The sequence below is a fragment of the Tupaia chinensis genome, unplaced genomic scaffold, assembly GCF_000334495.1.
Source record: "Tupaia chinensis unplaced genomic scaffold, TupChi_1.0 Scaffold000250_1, whole genome shotgun sequence".
In the NCBI taxonomy this organism is placed as follows: Eukaryota; Metazoa; Chordata; class Mammalia; order Scandentia; family Tupaiidae; genus Tupaia; species Tupaia belangeri.
The window spans coordinates 1,330,062-1,347,163 of NW_006159730.1; the positions used below are offsets into that span (position 1 = coordinate 1,330,062).

The following is a 17,102-nucleotide window of genomic DNA, read 5'->3' on the forward strand; positions in this document are numbered from 1 at the left end:
CAGGATCAACAAGAAAGAAGCGTGTATCTGGAGCACAACGCCAGCACAGCATGGGCGAGGCATCTTTTACTTTCCTGTGGGCTTTGTAAAAAAAATATTTTATTTAACTTTATTTATTACTATTTTTTTTTTTTTTCAGTTTGATCAGATAGAAAGAGAGAGGGAATGTGAGAGAGTAAGCCGCCAGGTCCAGGACTTGAACTGTGGTTGGCCAGGTGGGAATCCAGTGTCTTTAACCACCACGCCACCTACCGGTCCCTGTGGGTTTAAATGTAAAAAAAGAAGAAAGAAAAGTTTCTCTTCCCCATCACAGGGAAATTTAGGAAGTACTCATGGGGACTTCTTGAGTCACTCGGTATGTTCTCTACCTGGTCTGAGAGCAAGGGGACCCAGCCAAACCCTAAGAATCAGAACCGGGGAACTTCTCAAAAGCCACAACCTGCCCATATTGGGCATGCTGGGTCTCCCCAAGCATTCTGTGGGCAACTGGGCCTGGGCCTTGCAGCTCCTTCAAGCCTCTCCCCACAGTGCCTGGCACAGGGCCCAGCATGTGCTCTCAGTGACGAAGTTCAGTCACTGGGAGTGAGGTGCTGGCTTCTGGCCACGTGGTAGCTCTTCTTATAAGGGGAGGAAGGGTTCAAATGGGGTCACAGGGGTGGCCCACAGCCTTTCTAGACCCACCAGCCTTTCCTCACCCACTCTCTGGATTTCCCTTAAGCAACAGGAGGACAAGGCCCCAGCAGGTCTTGGAGGATGGGGCACAATGCAGGCAAGTGACACCAACAATCCTCTCCAGGACTTCAGAAGCTGTGCCTTTCAGGGCCTCAAAGGCCACCTCTCCTGTTGTAGACGCACTGGGACTTCCTTCTTGTTTTGGGTCAAAAAGAAATCCATTGCAATGTATGTGCTATGATGCCAAATCCCGATTTTTTTTAAAAACATACTATGAGGGAACCAGCAGTTAGCGTAATGGCTATGTCGCTGGACTCCCACGTAGTCGACCGCGGTTTGTGTCCCGGACCCGGTGGCTTAAAACTCACGCCGGGCGCATGTGCGTGTGTGCCCAAGATCCCGAGAGGAGAATGGAGGAGAAGGGATTGCGGCGTGACCATCCCCCCTGGGGGGTGATTTCTCGCTTTCTGTCTCTATGTCTCTCTCTGTCTGTCTGGCGAGCGCACGCACCCTACAGTGAAAATCTCTCAAAAAAAAAAAAAAAAACATACTATGAGAGTTTTTTGTTTGGTTTTTACTTTTTTGCCATAGAGCATGTACACTCTCACCAGAGAGACAGTGAGAAATCACCCCCACCTCCCAGAGGAATGTCCATGCCATAATCCCTTTTCCTTCATTCTTCTCCTGGGATTTTGGACACACACATACACACACACACACACACACCCAGTGTGATTTTCAAGCTGCCAGGTCCAGGACCAGAACTGCAAGTGGCCATGTGGGAACCAAGCCCTTAACCACTATGCCAACGGCTGGTCCCACAATGAGAGACACTTTAGGGATAATTATGTGAGTTTTAATATGGACTTATTTTCCTAGGCATGATAATGGTATTGTGGTTCTTTTGGTTCTTGGTAGGGTTTTCTTTTTGCCTTCAGAAGATGCATCCTGACACTCTGGGGTGAATTGCCGTCATGTCCCCAACTTACTTTGCTGTGGCTAATATTGAACTGATTGATTCTAGGTGGTAGGCATGTGGAGTCACTGTATCAGTCTTTTCCCTCTTCCATTATGTTTTAATTTTGTTTACAATAAAAGTTAAGAAAGCAAGATCCAAGTTCCTCGTTTTCCAGGAGGAGATCCGTTTGCAGGTCTGAGTTTCCCTTTTGTCTGGTGCTCCAGACTAGGTTCGCCACAGCCGGAAAATCTCAGTGGCCACAAATAGGGGCTGGCTCCCCAGAGCCCTCTGACCCAGAATGAATGCCCAAACCAGATGTTTCAGTAACCGCCACTCGGCTAAATATAGGCTGTACAGGAACCTACCTCTCACACAGCCTAGTGAGCCTCCTAGAAAACAGGATGCTGAGGGCTTCAGAATTTGCTTCCCCCTGCCTGAGGAAAAGCCCTGGAGGGAGAAGGGAGGGAGAGGGTTGCCTGTCACTTCCAATCCCCTCCTCCTCTGTCGTAAAAACCTCCTTTGTCAAGCAAACCAAACCAGAAAGGCAAGGAAATCCTGGTGCAGAAAGTGCTGCCCATGAGAGGAGCTGGAGGTCCAGCAAAGAGCTCACACCAGCTGCAGGTTGGCCGCCGCTTTGGGGCTGTGTGATACTGGACAGATCACTTCCCTCTCTGAGCTGCCACTGCCTCTCCACGGTGACATGGGGATGTAACCATCACTCAGAGGACACCTGAGGTGGTGAAACTTCTCTGTAAACAGTAAGGTGTTGTAATCCAAGAGAACTCCCTCCCTCCCTTCCTTCCTTCCTACCTTCCTTTCTTTTCTTTTTTTTTTTTTTTCTTTTCTTTTCTTTTCTTTTCTTTTCTTTTGTGTGCTCACCTGAAAGACAGACAGAGACAGAGAGACAGAAAGTGAGAAATCACCCCCCAGGGTGGATGGCCACACCGCAACCCCTTCTCCTCCATTCTCCTCTCGGGATCTTGGGCACGCACGCACACGCGCCCAGCATGAGTTTAAGCCACCGGGTCTGGGACTCAGACCACACTCAGCTACATGGGAGTCCAGTGGCATAGCCATTACGCTAACTGCTGGTCTCTCCTTTCTTTTTAATAATGTATATCTCTTGTTAGATTTCTTCTTCTTCTTCTTTTTTTTTTTTTTAGCATTTATTTATTTATCTCCCTACTTATTTGTTGCAATTTTCAGCCACCAAGTCCAGGACTTCAACTACGGTAGGCCATGTGGGAGTCCAGCCCCTCAACCACCATGCCACCTGCTAGTCCCCTACTCTTTCTTTACAAGCCAGCAGGAAGGAGACCATACTAAGTGCCTACACCTGACCAGGAGGTGCCCTGACACCAGAGCTCTCAGAGAGGGGTCTAACCTAATCAACATGGCAATCTGAGGTACTGGTTATTTTCTTTAGTATACACGACACTTAACACATATGTATTAAAGTTGTTCAATTATCTTCCACGGACCACCTAAAATCATCAAATGGACCACCGAGAATAAGCAGATGGGGGCCGGCAGGTGGCGTGGTGGTTAAGGGCGCTGGACTCTCACATGATCAACCTCAGTTGAGTCCTGAACGTGGCAGATTGTTTTCTCTCTCTCTCTCTCTCTGGTCAAATTAAAATAAACAAACAAATAAAGTCAAATAAAATAATTCTTTTAAAAAAAATAAGCAGATGAAGCTGCTCTGACCCAACCTCCTGATTTTGCAAATGGGAATCTGAGGCCGCGAGAGAGGCCGTCACTCCCACAGGGTCACACAGTAAATTAATTGCAGGTCAGCAGCTGTGACCGGGTCTCCCTGCTCCCAGGCCAGGCTCTCCACACCAGCTGTCTCCCTCATCAGGAACAAGCGTTTTCATGCCTCACCATATCTTCTCCAGAAAAACACTAGCAGAAACAGAAACCCGGTTTCTGAAGGCCAGCGACGCCAGCCTCATTTTGTGTACCTGTAGCCTCACAGCCCAGGCTGATCAGGTGCCCTGTGCCTCACTGGTCCACTTGCTCCTCTTTTCCCGGAGAGGGTACAGTAAGTCCACCTCTGGGGAGCCCATGCCCCTGGCCCAGAGAGCTGGTCCCCAATCCAAGGCCCTTGCTCCTCCAACAGATCCTTGAGAAGAATCGGAGCATCTGCCTTCCAACTGGATCATCAAAGGCTCCCCAGGGTCACTGAACAACTGAACCAATGAGCAAACAACTCTTCCTGAAAGTGTCCGTTAGAGCACACCTTTCCCACAGAAGAACGGCTATGTGGGTCAGGAAGGAAGCTAGTCAGTACCCCAAAGAGTGAGAATGAGGCTCCACACTGCACCCACATTCACCAGCGAGTTACCAGTCCTCTCTGAGCTCCTCGCTGTCAACGGGGACGTGGGAGCTGCTTCTTTGGGCTGCTGGAGGAGTCAATGAAGGTCTAGGAAACTCGCCCTGAGCCCTGCAGAGGAAGGGCTCTCCAAAAAGATGACCTAGGGTGATACAGAAGGCAGCCAGACTGGACAGAGGGCAGCAGGGGGCACTTCCTGGCTGAAAAGAGTCCAGTTTAATTTCCAGGAGGCCACCAGGAGGCGGCCGAGAAGATGGAAGGTCAAATGGAACAGGTGGGGGCAGTGTAGTTTGGTGGTGGAAGGAAGCCAGATGCCACATGGCCATCGGTGAGGGCCGAGTCCTGAACTCTGAAGGCTGAAACACGCTCCAGGTATGTGTGCATGCCCCAAATCCCAAAGGATGGAGAAATGGAGAAGGGATGATGACGTGACTACACCCCATGGAGGGCAGGTCTTTCTCTCTGGTGAGTGAACAAATATAAAAAAGAAAATAGAAGGGAAACTGGTCCGATCCTGTCTCAAAGCCTGTGGGCCTGTGACCAGCTCCTGCTTCATCTTGCTCCTGCTCTGAACTGGAGACCACCTGTCCTGCCGGATGGAGAGACCAATGGCCAGTGCTGCCACCCCAGGAGCCCACAGCCCAACTCTCAGTGCTGACCAAGTGTCCCCTCAGATGTTCCTGGGAGACGCTGGCCAGGCCAGCCCACTGTGCCCAGGTCACAGACGGCTGCAGCTCTGTCATGCCACTGGGACTCAGTGAGTGCCGGCTTCCTGGCACAGGCTGGCTCATGGAACCCACCGCCTCACTGTCCCCCTCCCACTTCAGGGCAGAAGCTGAGGTATGAAGTGGGTAGCCGCTGCCTGGGTTCTGGCCCTACAGGGAACATTCTTCCCCTCTCCGAGAAGTCACAAGTCAGGCCCTGTCTCTGGTTTACAGGGTACACACCCACAGCCTGGCTGCAGAGGTCGCTACTGGGGTGAAACCACCAAGAAGTGCCCACTGAACCTCCTGGACACGGGAGGTTGTCCCACTGGCCACACTTCTAGAGTCCGGGCACTGCAGCGTGGCCTGGGGCTGTATCCTCTGCTCAGAAAGGAAAGACAGCACCAAATGTCGTTGAAGTCCAGCCCCGCTGAAGTCCAGGCCACTTCCTACGCACCCCATGTGGTGAGTTATGCGCCTACTCTGAAGGTCACACAAAGGGATCCCAGATATTTACAGCCTGACTTGAAAAGCAGGTTTTTAATTTTTATCTTTTAGGGGTTATTCTGTTTTGTTTTATGTGCACTAGCCAGAGAGACTCAGAGAAAGAGAAAGAAAGAAAGCCATCACCCCATTGGGGGGATGACTACCTCACAATCCCTTCTCCTTAATTTTCCTTTAGGGGTTTTGGGCAGGCAGGCATGTGCATGCACGTGGCATGATTTTCAAGCCCCTGGGTCCGGACTCAAACCTCTGAGTAAGCCAGAGCAGGTCACGTGGGACCCAGTCACCTTTGCCTCCACGCCACTTGTTGGCCGACAAGCAGTTTTCATTTAACTACTTTCAGAACCAGGAAGTCCTTCCTGGGAGCTAACTTGTGGTCTCTTGCCCTGTTTTAATTTCCTTCCATTAGCTTTCCCTGCAGAGGAGAAGCCCCTGAAGAACCGTGGCATCTAGTCCCCCCACCTGTGTAAGAGTGTGGGGGGGGGGCTCCAGCCTTGCTCCGCCCTAGCCCCTCCCCTCTTAGCACCCTCCTCCTCAGTTTTCAGCACCTACAGAAGGGCTCTGCTCGTGGGGCTCCCCCCTAGTGAGGAAACCTGGTAAAGGGGAAAGGGCCTGTGTGAGGTCTGAGAGCTGCCCCTACAAATTCCCACAGGCTGGGGAAATTTACCCTCACAGGCTGGAGACCAGAAATCCAAAATCGCGGTGCCAGCAGAGGCATGCTCCCTTTGCAGCTCGTGGGGAGAAGCCTTGCCTCGTCCAGCTTTGGTGGCTCCCGCGTTCCCTGGCTTGTCTGTCGTCACACAGCCTTCCCGCTGTGTGCCTGTGTTTCCTCCTCTTCACTCCATCTCAAACCTCCCTCTGCCTTTCTCTCATAAACACGTGTCCAGGTAATCCAGGACGGTTTCATCGCGAGACCCTGAACTTAGCTGCATCTGTAAGACCCTTTTTTCCAAATCAGATTACACTCGCAGGTTCCAGGATGTGCACACACCTTGTTGATGGGGTCCTCACTCAACCCACTGCAGAGCTCAGTGGTCAGGGCCAGAAACCAAGTCATCATCTTTCTGCTTGCTGACTGGCCACTAGCTCTTCAATGGATGCCGGGCAAGTTCATCTGGCACTCTCTTCCCGTCTGGAAAGTGGGGCTAGGTCACCACCTGCCACATCTCTCCTACGGGTCAGAACCACGGGTCACAGATCCTGATGAGCTCACGGTGAGTCCAACCCGGTGCCCACGCACCCGCAATTCCCAAGCTTGAGATGTTATCGAAGGGGAGAGAAGTATCACAGACCGCCCCCCAAGTCTGTGAATTCCTGACTCAAGAAACTCAAATCTGGGGCCCGCTCCATGGCACGGCAGGAACACACTACTCACTAGAAGGTGAGTCCCACAGGGCAATCACAGTTCAAATCCCTGGCCCGGGCAGCCTGAAACACACCAGACACATGCACGAATGCCCAAGATCTGATGGGCTGGAGGAATGGAGGGAGGGGATCCTGGCGTGGCCAGGCCCTGTGGAAGTGCTCCACCCACCTCCCTTGTGCGCATTCACATCCTCTATTATGAATACAAAGAAGACTTTTTTAAAAAAGAAACTCAAGAGGCCGGCAGGTGGCATGGTGGTTAAGGACACTAGGTTTCCACATGGCTGACCACAGTTCAAGTTCTGGGCCTGGCAGTTGATTCTCTCACTCTACCACTCCCTCCCCCCTCCCCCACCACTGTGTCCCTCTCTGGTCAAATTAAAATAAATGAATGAATGAATGAATGAATAAGAGTAAATAAGATTTAGGTTAAATCATTCTAAGAAAAAAAGACCGTAAAAAAATAAAAAAGAAACTCAAATCTGATTTTATACGAGGTTCGTTAATGAGTTACTAAGTTAACTGCAAAAAAAATGTTACCTTTAAAGCAAGTAGAAAGTGTTTATTTTTTCTTTAAGAGAGACTTTTGCTATAGAGTACACGTGCTTGCTGGAGAGACACAGAGAAACAAAAAGCAAGAAATCACCCTCCTGGGGGGATGACCATGCCACAATCCTTTCTCCTCCATTCTCCTCTGAGTTTTAAGCCACCAAGTCTGGGACTCAAACTGCGGTTGAATACATGGGAGTCCAGCAATGTAACCATTATGCCATCTGCTGGCCCCCAGAAAATGTTTTAAAGGAAAACGAAATTCCAGAACTCACAGACCATCCCCTTCTCAAGATACACCTGGGTCCCCTGTGGGAGCCCAGCCTCCCACGGTCTCCCATGTTCCCAGGCTGGGGATACAGCTCTACCAGCCCTTCCTCAGCCAGACTGTACCCCACCAACTCCCCCTGCACCTTCTCCTCCACCCCTGGCTAGCACATTTTGTCTCTTTCTAGGCCTCTCCTAACTGTACCCCCTAACTTTGCACAGCTCACAAGGACTGTCCAGACTGTTAGGAGGATGGCTGAAGTTTCCACATATCTCTCAGGGCTCAGCTACGGAGAACGTGGGTGTGGAGAGCTGGCCATTGGAATTCCCTCCCAGATACACCATGAGCTGCGATTCCCACTCCAGTTGCCTTAGAATCACCTGGATAAATGCACAGTGACAGGTGCCTGGGCTCCAGACCCACTGAGGCAGACTCTGAGGATGGGATCTGATGTGTGTCCTTGTGGCATCAGCCCAGGGTGGGAGGCCTGGGCAATGGAATCAGCCCACTAGCCTCCAAGAACCTGCCTTTGACCTTGAAAAGCAATCGGGGGGCAAGCAGTTGGTGTGGTTAAGGCACTGGACACTCCCACATGGCTGACCACGGTTTGAGTCCTGGACCTGGTGGCTTGCTTTCTCACTTTCTCTGTGTGTTCTCTCTGGTCAAATTCAAATAAATGAATGAATAAATAAAATTAAATAATTCTTAAAATAAAGTGTGGGGACCAGCAGTTAGCATAATGGCTATGTCGCTGGACTCCCACGTAGTCGACCGTGGTTCGAGTCCCGGACCCGGTGGCTTAAAACTCACGCCGGGCGCATGTGCGTGCATGCCCAAGATCCCGAGAGGAGAATGGAGGAGAAGGGATTGCAGCGTGGCCATCCCCGCTGCGGGGGTGATTTCTCACTTTCTGTCTCTCTGTCTGGCAAGCGCACGCGCCCTATAGCAAAAACCTCTCCAAAAAATAATAATAATAAAGTGTTGGGGGGGTGATTTCTCGCTTTCTGTCTCTCTGTCTGGCAAGCGCAAGCGCCCTATAGCAAAAACCTCTCCAAAAAATAATAATAATAAAGTGTGAATATGGTTATAAAACATTTTTTTAAAGCAATCAGTCTCAATCTTGTGCCAGTGTTGGAAGCTGGCACCCCACCCCAGGACACCCAGAGGAGAGGCCCAATCTGTGGTGGGGTGAACCAGGGGCCGCCTTAGCCCCCCAAGCATATACTGCACCTAGCCTGCACCCAGCACTAGCACACTGTGCATGTACAGAAGTGACCACCCTGACCCCAGTCTCCTCTGCGGTCCCCCCACACTGCACCCAGCACAGCTGGGCATGCCCTGCATGACCGAACCTCGGGCAGGAAACGACATGGGGAGTTGTGTGTCTTGTCCAAGGTCACAGGCAGCATCCTTGGAGGGAGGGACTTTCAGCTGCCCTGGGAGTCTCCTGGGCAGGAAGTAGGAGGGCCCCCAAGCAGGGACAAACAAGCCCCGACTAACCCAAGGCTGTTTTCCTGCTAAATGTTTACTACCCTGTAGGCCAAGACCAAACCCACGGTTGGTGAGAGCCCCTCTTGGAAAAAATTAAAACACAACAGCACCCCCTCCACTATGAAACTTGTCTCAGGGACGGAAACGGTGGTGGACACAAACAAGCCGTTTTCCCCTCAGGGCCTCGGTCTCCTCGTCTGTAAAATGGACAAGAGCCCTAGTCCTGCCCAGCTTACCGGCTTGTTTGGAGGAGCTAAAGAAGTGAAGCAAAGTGAGGTAAGACAAGCGCCAGCTGGCGTCACCTCCGCCATCTGCATTAATGGCTACCCCGAGGCTCTGAGTCAAGAGCTCTGGAGCCATGGCCCCACCCAGGCCTTGCCACAGTTACCACCTTTCAACAGGCAAGAAAACCCTGGCATGGAGTGGCATCCATGGCTTACGCATGGCCATGCGGCTGGTCACCTGCCCGCCACCCTTTAGCCAAGTGCTCCTCCTCCGCCTTCTGGGAGGGCATTTTCAACCTCAGCATTCGGGCCCAAGAGGCACCCACCTCAGGAACCCACCTCCACCTCCAGAGACATGTCACCTCTCCTGTCTACCAGCCTCCCTGCTCAGTGAGGCCCTCTAAGTCCTCTCGAGGCCTTCCCCGTGTCTGCGGTCTGCTGCCCCCGCTCACATCGGGTGCCATCACCTGATTTTGGCTTCTAGCTTAGGTGGGGAAGAGGATACTTTAGACTTCTGCGTGGCCTCCCCCAGGCTCAGGGGCCTAACAGGAGCTGAATCAATGTACCACGTTGCAGGGACCAGTTCTTAGAGCCTCACAGGACATCGAAAAGCGCCCACTCTCAGAATCCTGTGCCAGCGTCAGAAGCCTCCACCCCGTCTGGACCTCCATGCCTGTTGTGCAGCCCATGGCTTCTGCTGGTGTACCCCAGGAGCTAAGGGGTTGGGCTCAACCTCTTAGAAAAGGCCCCTTGTACAACCAAGAGGTCAAATCTCTCAGCCACAAGGCATGGCCACAGCCACCCACTCTAGGCCAGCAGAACATCCCCGGCAAAAGAAGCCTCCTGTGACAAGACAGCTGCCAGAGGTTCTCATCACATCTTATATCCAGGACTTGAACTGTGGTCAGCCGTGTGGGAGTCCAGCGCCTTACCCACCACACCACTTGTCGGCCCCTCCTCTCACTCTTTGAACTCAGCTGAAATGTTAGCTCCTATGGAGCCCTTCCATGACCATACCACCTGAAGTAGGAACCCCGCCCCTCACCACTCACTCCCTAATTTTCTCCTTAGTATCTACCACAAGCAATGTCGATTACCAGTCTGTCTTCCAAGCCCTGGACTAAGGTGTCTTATTCACAGTTATTCCCACACTTGTCCCTGAGCCTGGCACATAGTAGGCATCAAATACCTATCCGTTGAAGGAAAAACAATGAACCATCTGTCCCCCCAAGAGGGCACAGTTGGTCAAGCCTGGACGCCCCTGCCTTCCACCAAGAGGCCGATTTGATCCCACTCATGTCCAAAAGTTCGCTCCGGGAAGCCTTGTTCTTTGCCTCACCCTCTGTCCTGGCCTAACCACAGACGTCCTGTGGGGCCAGCTGGTACAGAAATTTTATTATCAGTCTCTTATCTGGTTTACTCTGAGCCCCACCCAAGGGTGGCATTGTGAGTCAGGGAGAGAGCAGAGGAGGGCAAGGCCGGCGGGTCCTTATTCGAGCTCCTCCAGGAGCCAAACGGCCAAGGGCAGCAAGGGCCAGCCCCTTCCTCGCAGGAGCGAAGGGATCGTGCACAGCGGTCTAGACCGAGCACACAGGGATTTTCTCAGGGCTTTGGTTTGCTTGGCTGTCAAATGAGGACACTGGCAGGCTCTCCAAACCCCTTGCAGGGCTGCTGTCCTGATTCTCTGGGCTGACTGGCCCTGTGGCTGGGCTGGGGGAGGGGGCCTCCCTGTGCCCGAGGCCCGAGGCCAGTCCGACGCTGTGAGATCATCTCTGACAGGCCATTAGACACGGCTGGCCACTTCTCCACTACGAAGGCTGCCCCACTTTTGGCGTGGCTTTCACTATTGTCTCTGAAATGCTTGCCTAGAACGAGAAGAAAATGGACCTGCTAAGAAACCAAGCACTGTCAGAAGGAAATAAAACATGTACGTAGACATTCCGGGGATGTGTGGATGGATGTCAATCGACGTGTCACCGTGCTTCTCTCCCAGTGGCAGAAAGGAAGATGATTTTCATTACTGCATTATACTTTCCTGAACTGTTCGAATTTTGTTTTAAAACTATGTGCACGTATTATTTTCACAAAACAATACAACTCTTCTCAACAGTAGAAACTGCTAGAAGCTGAATCCACTGCCTTTTCTGTCTGGCTTCATTTAGTTCCCTGACTGGGAGGCTAGGGATCGGCTCCTTTCAGAAAGGCTGCCTTCCAGCCTCACCCTGACACCAGGGAGGAATACATAGGGGGGCTGGAAAGGTCATGGGGACACAGTAGAGAAACTGGAGTTTGCCTCCAGGGCCCCAGGTCACTAACTGTATCCTCTGCGTTCTCCTCAGTGAAATAACACGTCTGCACTCTGACGTCTCCAAGAGCCCTTCTCATTCTCGGCCTGTGGCTCTCAAGCACCTAGAAAGGAGAGGAAGGTGGGAAGGGACAGGTAATCTGTAAGTAGATAAGGGAGTGCCAGGTATCGCTCTGAGCTCTCACTGAAGTGTACTCACCCATTAACTCTTTTAAAAAATATTTATTTATTTGTAATTGTATTCATTCATTCATTTATTATAATTTAACCAGAGAGAGACAGAGAAAGAGAGAGAGAGAAAGAGAAAGTGAGGAAGCAAGCCACCAGGTCTGGGACTGGAACCATGGTCAGCCATGTGGGAGTGTCCAGCACCTTAACCATCATGCCACCTGCGGATCCCCTCATCCATTTACTCTTAGTAATTCTCACATGGGTTCTATTAAATAATATCCATCTTATGAATAAGGCAACTGAGAGACCAGCAGATGGCATGGTGGTTAAGGCGCTAGGCACTCCCACATGGCCAAGCACGGTTCGAGTCCTGGACCTGGTGGCTTGCTTTCTCACTTTTCCCTCTCTCTCTCTCTGGTCAAATTAAAAAATAAATGAATGAATGAATAAAATTAAATAAATCTTTTTTAAAAAATTTAAATATAAGGCAACTGAGGCACATGGAAGTTAGTGCCTAAGTCACTTAACTTGTAAGTTGTCAGCGCTGGATTGTAAAACCAGGCAGCCCGGGACAGGGTCCGTGCATTTAACCATTAAACTCGAGGGAAACAGAAAGAGTAACAGTCAGCTCTGATAAGCAGGTCCATCCTTGGAGAAATCAAGACTGTTCATGTTGCGTCTGGCCTTCCTTCCCATCACCCACCCATCCCATCATGCCCCTTTCTTCCTGAATTGTCCACACCCCACCCTGGGCATGACACCTTTACTTAGTTGGAAACCCTACCCTTTTGCCCTAGCAACAAGTTTGGCCCTTCTAGAAAGCCAGTGGCTCCATGATCAGCCCAGCCCACTCTGCAGACTCAGGGCTGCACACCCTGCCTGGCCTCTGCCGGGGGCTGGATCCCCGCCCAGCAAGTGCAGCCGGAAAGCATCACCATCATGAGACAAGCCTTCTCCGAGTACCTCCTGTGTGCCCAGCCCCATGCCTGGCATTCAGAGGACGTGAATACGGCCCAGCCCTGACCTCCAGGAGGGAGGCCAGCGAGGAAGAGCAGTAGTGTAAGTGGATCTCTATAAGACCCCGTCGGCGCTGCTAAAATTAGAGGTGTGTCCCCACTGGGCTGAGGGCACGCATGTCAGGACGAATTGCCCCGCCAGTGGGAAGAGGAGGCCTAGTGCCTCTGGGTCTCCAAAAGCTCATTTTTCATGACGACATCTCGGTGACATACTGGAGGAGCCAGGAGCACTGCACCAAGAGGAAAGAGACCTGAGGCACACGCTGGCTCTGCTGAGTGACCCTGAAACACGCCCTCCAAAAATGTGAGGGCCCCGCATGTGAGATGGGGGTCCCTGAAAGTGGTTCAGGGCCATATTCACATCGACTCACACAGCGAGTTCTCCTATTCAGTTCCCTTCTGATCTCTGATCCCATCACACAGCAAGGCTCAGCTTTGGTGCCAGTTTGTCCTTAAGCTGCTCAAGCCCTTGCCCCGCTTGTCTTTTGAACAGAGAGGGTGGGCACCAGGGTCACAGCCTCCAGCTCTCAAAATCTCTAGCTAGGACTTAATAATGTTTTGATTTCTATAGACTATAGTTTAACTATTACCTGCTATTTATAATGGGTTTTGCTTTCTCATCAATAGTAGCGACAAAAGCCTCCTTTCGAAAATAAATTTCAGTTTAATAAGTCAGTCTGTAAAATATACGAAGAGGCCAGTCAGTGGCATTGTAGTTAAAGCAGTTGGATTCCACATGAACAACTACATGGTTTGAGTCCCAGACCCGGAGGCTTGAAAATCAGGCTGGGCGGGACCAGCAGGTGGCATAATGATTATGTTACTGGACTCCCACATAGTAGATGGTGGTTTGAGTTCCGGACCTGGTGGCTTAAACTAATGCTGGGTTCATGTGCATGCGTGCCCAAGATCCCAAGAGGAGAATGGAAGAGAAGGGACTGCAGAATGGCCATCCCCCCTGGGGGGTGACTTCTCACTTTCTCTCTGTCCCTGTCTGACTTTCCCATGAGCAGACATGCCCTACAGCAAAAACCTCTCTTCCAAAAAAAAAAAAAAAGCCAGGCATGTGTGCATGCATGCCCAAAATATACCAAGTAGAGAATGGAGGTGAATGGATTAGAAGGTGCTCTCTCATTTTCTCTCTCTCTGGCAAGCCTATGAGCCCCACAGCAAAAAAAAATAATAATGATAAAATAAAATAAAATAAATATATATATTATATATATATAACATTATATATTAATTTACATAAAAAGATTACAATTGGTATAATCTCTATATAGGTCGATATAACACGTCAAAACTATGAATGTACATACAAGACAGGTAAAGCGACTCTGTGCTGCCAGATGTCCTATGGTGATCGCCCCGAGGGAAGGGAAGTTACTGGGAAAGGGTGTGAGGGTGGCTTCCGGTTGCCACTGTTGGGTCCCTTGCTCAGGGGCTGATAGTGCAGGTGTGCTCATTCCCTTTGTGAAAACTCTTCAAGCTGAATGCACTTAGGGTGGCTATCTCCCCACATCCATTACCCAGCAATTCTGTTTCTGGAACTCACCCTGCAGACATACACACAAATGCAAAATGACACTTTCAAAGACATGCACTGTGTCACTGTCCCAAGTAAAGAGATTGAGAACAACCTAAGAGTTCCTCAGCCAGAGACTAAGTAAATCTGAACGCGGCCTGGGGCAAAGTCTGTGCAGTCCTCAGACTGACTGAGGCAGCTCCTGGCAGATCTCCGAATCTACATGAATTTAAATTTAAGTAGAGGTCCCTGGTAGCCCAGTGGTTAAGGGAGCCAGCTCCCACATGGCTAACTTGCAGTCTGAACTCTACCCCCGGAGGCTTGAGAAATACACTGGCCACACGTGCCTGCATGCCCCAAATCCCACAAGTTGGAGCAATGGAGCGGGGGAAAGGATCATGGCTTGGCCACGCCACATGAGGGATGCTTTCTCTCTCTGTCTCCCTCTCTGGTGATCGCGTGTGCACATGTGCATGCATGTGCGCACATATGCACGCTGACAATTAAAAATAAAAGGCAAAACAAAAATAAATCTAAGTGGAAAAGGAGTTCTATACAGTTCTGTGTATAATGTGCTGTCATATGAAAAACATACATGTATGATACATGTCTGCATGTGAGCCATCTCAGAAAGACTCACAAGAAACTGATAGTAGAGGTTCCCAGTGGTCAGGACAGGCCAGGAGAGAGGCTTGTCACTGACCACTGACATTTCTACTTTTCAATTTTGTACCATGTCTGTACATTTCCTATCAATAATCATTTTTAAAGCCAAAAGTCTTACAGCACATAGCTACGATAAAACTGTAACTGCATCCCTCCTCCCACACACACACCTAAAGAAGAAATGAAGGAATTCGCACTTTGGGATTATAAAGTAAGTAACCCTAGCTGCCGTCTTCCCCCCCACCCTTCCAGGGATGGCACCAGAGATAGTGGTTTCCTGTAAGTGGTTTCCGATTAACAGCAAACCCAATCCAGGACAAATGACTTACTCACACTGTGCCTCTGCCCTGCAGCCAGACTCTGGCACCTGGAGCTGCCCTGGCAGAGCTGGCAGGTGACTGAGTTCTTGGCATGGGTAGGGAGATCTTTAAGAAATTACTTCCAGGGCTGAGTCAAGGATTCGGTAAGGCAAACTTCAGTTGACTAAAGAGGAAGGCTTCCAAGTTCTGAGCTCCATCCTGCACATCTCTGGGGGCTGCAGAGGACAGAGACAGAACAGGCCTCGAAAACTCGCGCTGGGTTTTATCACCTGGATAGTTCACCTCTGTGCAGCACTCTTTTTGCTCACAAGTCACTCATCCTGAAAACAACCCAAAGTGCAGGACTGGGTACCACTTACCCATTGCACAGATGAGAAGAGGTATGGGGAGGTTAAGAAACTGGTTGATGATTACACTTCCCATGGAAGGGAAGAGTTTCCTCTTTCAACTCTGACCTGAGGTCAGACAAGGGGCAGGCAAAGAATCCCTGGAGCCCTAAGGGACCTGCAAGACCACCTATTGCGGCAGCTTTCAACCCTGACTCCACTCTAGAGCTCATGTACCTAGGGAGTTTATGTAAATCTGAATACTTGTGCCAAGGCACAGACATCTATAGTGTTTTTAAAAACTCTCCAGCTGAGGGCCAGCAGGTGGCATGGAGCTTAAGACAGCAGGATCCCACATAACGACTACACAGTTCAAATCCTGGAACTGGCGACTTGAGAAACATGCCAAGTTTGTGTGCGTGGCAGGAACCAGCAGTTAGCGTAATGGCTATGTCGCTGGACTCCCAGGTAGTCGACCGCGGTTCGCGCCCCGGACCTGGTGGCTTAAAACTCACGCCGGGCACGTGTGCGTGCGTGCCCAAGATCCTGGGAGGAGAAGGGATTGCGGCGTGACCATCCCCCCTGGGGGGTGATTTCTCACTTTCTGTCTCTGTCTCTCTCTCTCTGTCTGGTGAGCGCACGCGCCCTATAGCGAAAAACCTCTCCAAAAAAAAAAAAAAGTTTGTGTGCGTGGGTGCCCAAAATCCCAAGAGGAGAATAGGGCAGAAGGGACTGCAGTGCAGGCACACACTCAGTGGGAGGGGCTAGAGCCAGATGACAGAACTGGCAGCTGGCCTCAGGCTGGATTTCTAGATGAAAGGGTCCATTAACAGTTTTGAGGCTCCCAGCCCAAGATATCTCAGTGAGTCAGTAACAGAGCAGGACTAGAACCTGGATCTACAAGGTCACACTTACAAGGGGTCACATGAAAGGCCAGCCTTGATGGCAAATCTAACAGGTCCTGCTACCAGAAGAGACCTGCAGGGGGTTAAGGAGGAAACCAGGAGTGAGTAAGAGTATGTCTGTTGGGGGAGGGCCATGGGGTGTCAGTGACACCTCTGGGCAAGTCCACCCTTGTGACATAAAGGAGGCAAGGGGCTATTCTAGAGAAGTAGGGATGGAGCTGGCCTTAGAGGATGCCCTTCTAGTGTAGTAACCCAGTCTCTCGGAGCAGCTTACACCACATGAGTCTAGATTCCCTGCCCAAGATGACATCCAGCTAGCCTAGTGGTTAAAGGAGCTGGATCCCACATGGCCAAACACAGTTCAAATCCCAGCCCTGGTGGCTTGGAAAACACAAAGGACAGGTGTACAAGAAAGAGTTGTGGCATGATCACACACCAATGAGAGGGTGGCTTTTTCCCTCTCTTTCTGTCCCTCTCTGGGAGCACATATGCCCTGTAGCAACTGCAAATGAATAATGGTTGACATTTCTTGAGCTCTTCACTGGTCTCTGGGGTAATCACTGTACTCGGTCTATTTCAGCTCCACAAGTATCCTCAAAGTTGAAAATAATGACTGTCTACATTTGCGGATGAGGGAACGACAGCCCAGAGAGATGAAGTGATCTCCCCAGGATCACTCAGCTAGAAAGCGGTAGTGGCAGGATTCGAAATCTGGTTCAAGTCCAACCTCTACATCCTGTTCCCCAGCAAGGCAGAGAGGAGGTTGTGTCCAGTGGTAGAGGAAATAGAAAAGAGCGT

The 17,102-nt window shown here is 50.7% G+C and overlaps 1 protein-coding gene across 1 annotated transcript in view; it reads right to left on the minus strand.

Moving 5' to 3' along the window:
• Nucleotides 1-17,102, minus strand: part of TSPAN15 (tetraspanin 15) — a 52,227-nt gene that overhangs the window by 34,317 nt on the left and 808 nt on the right. The window lies entirely within an intron of this gene.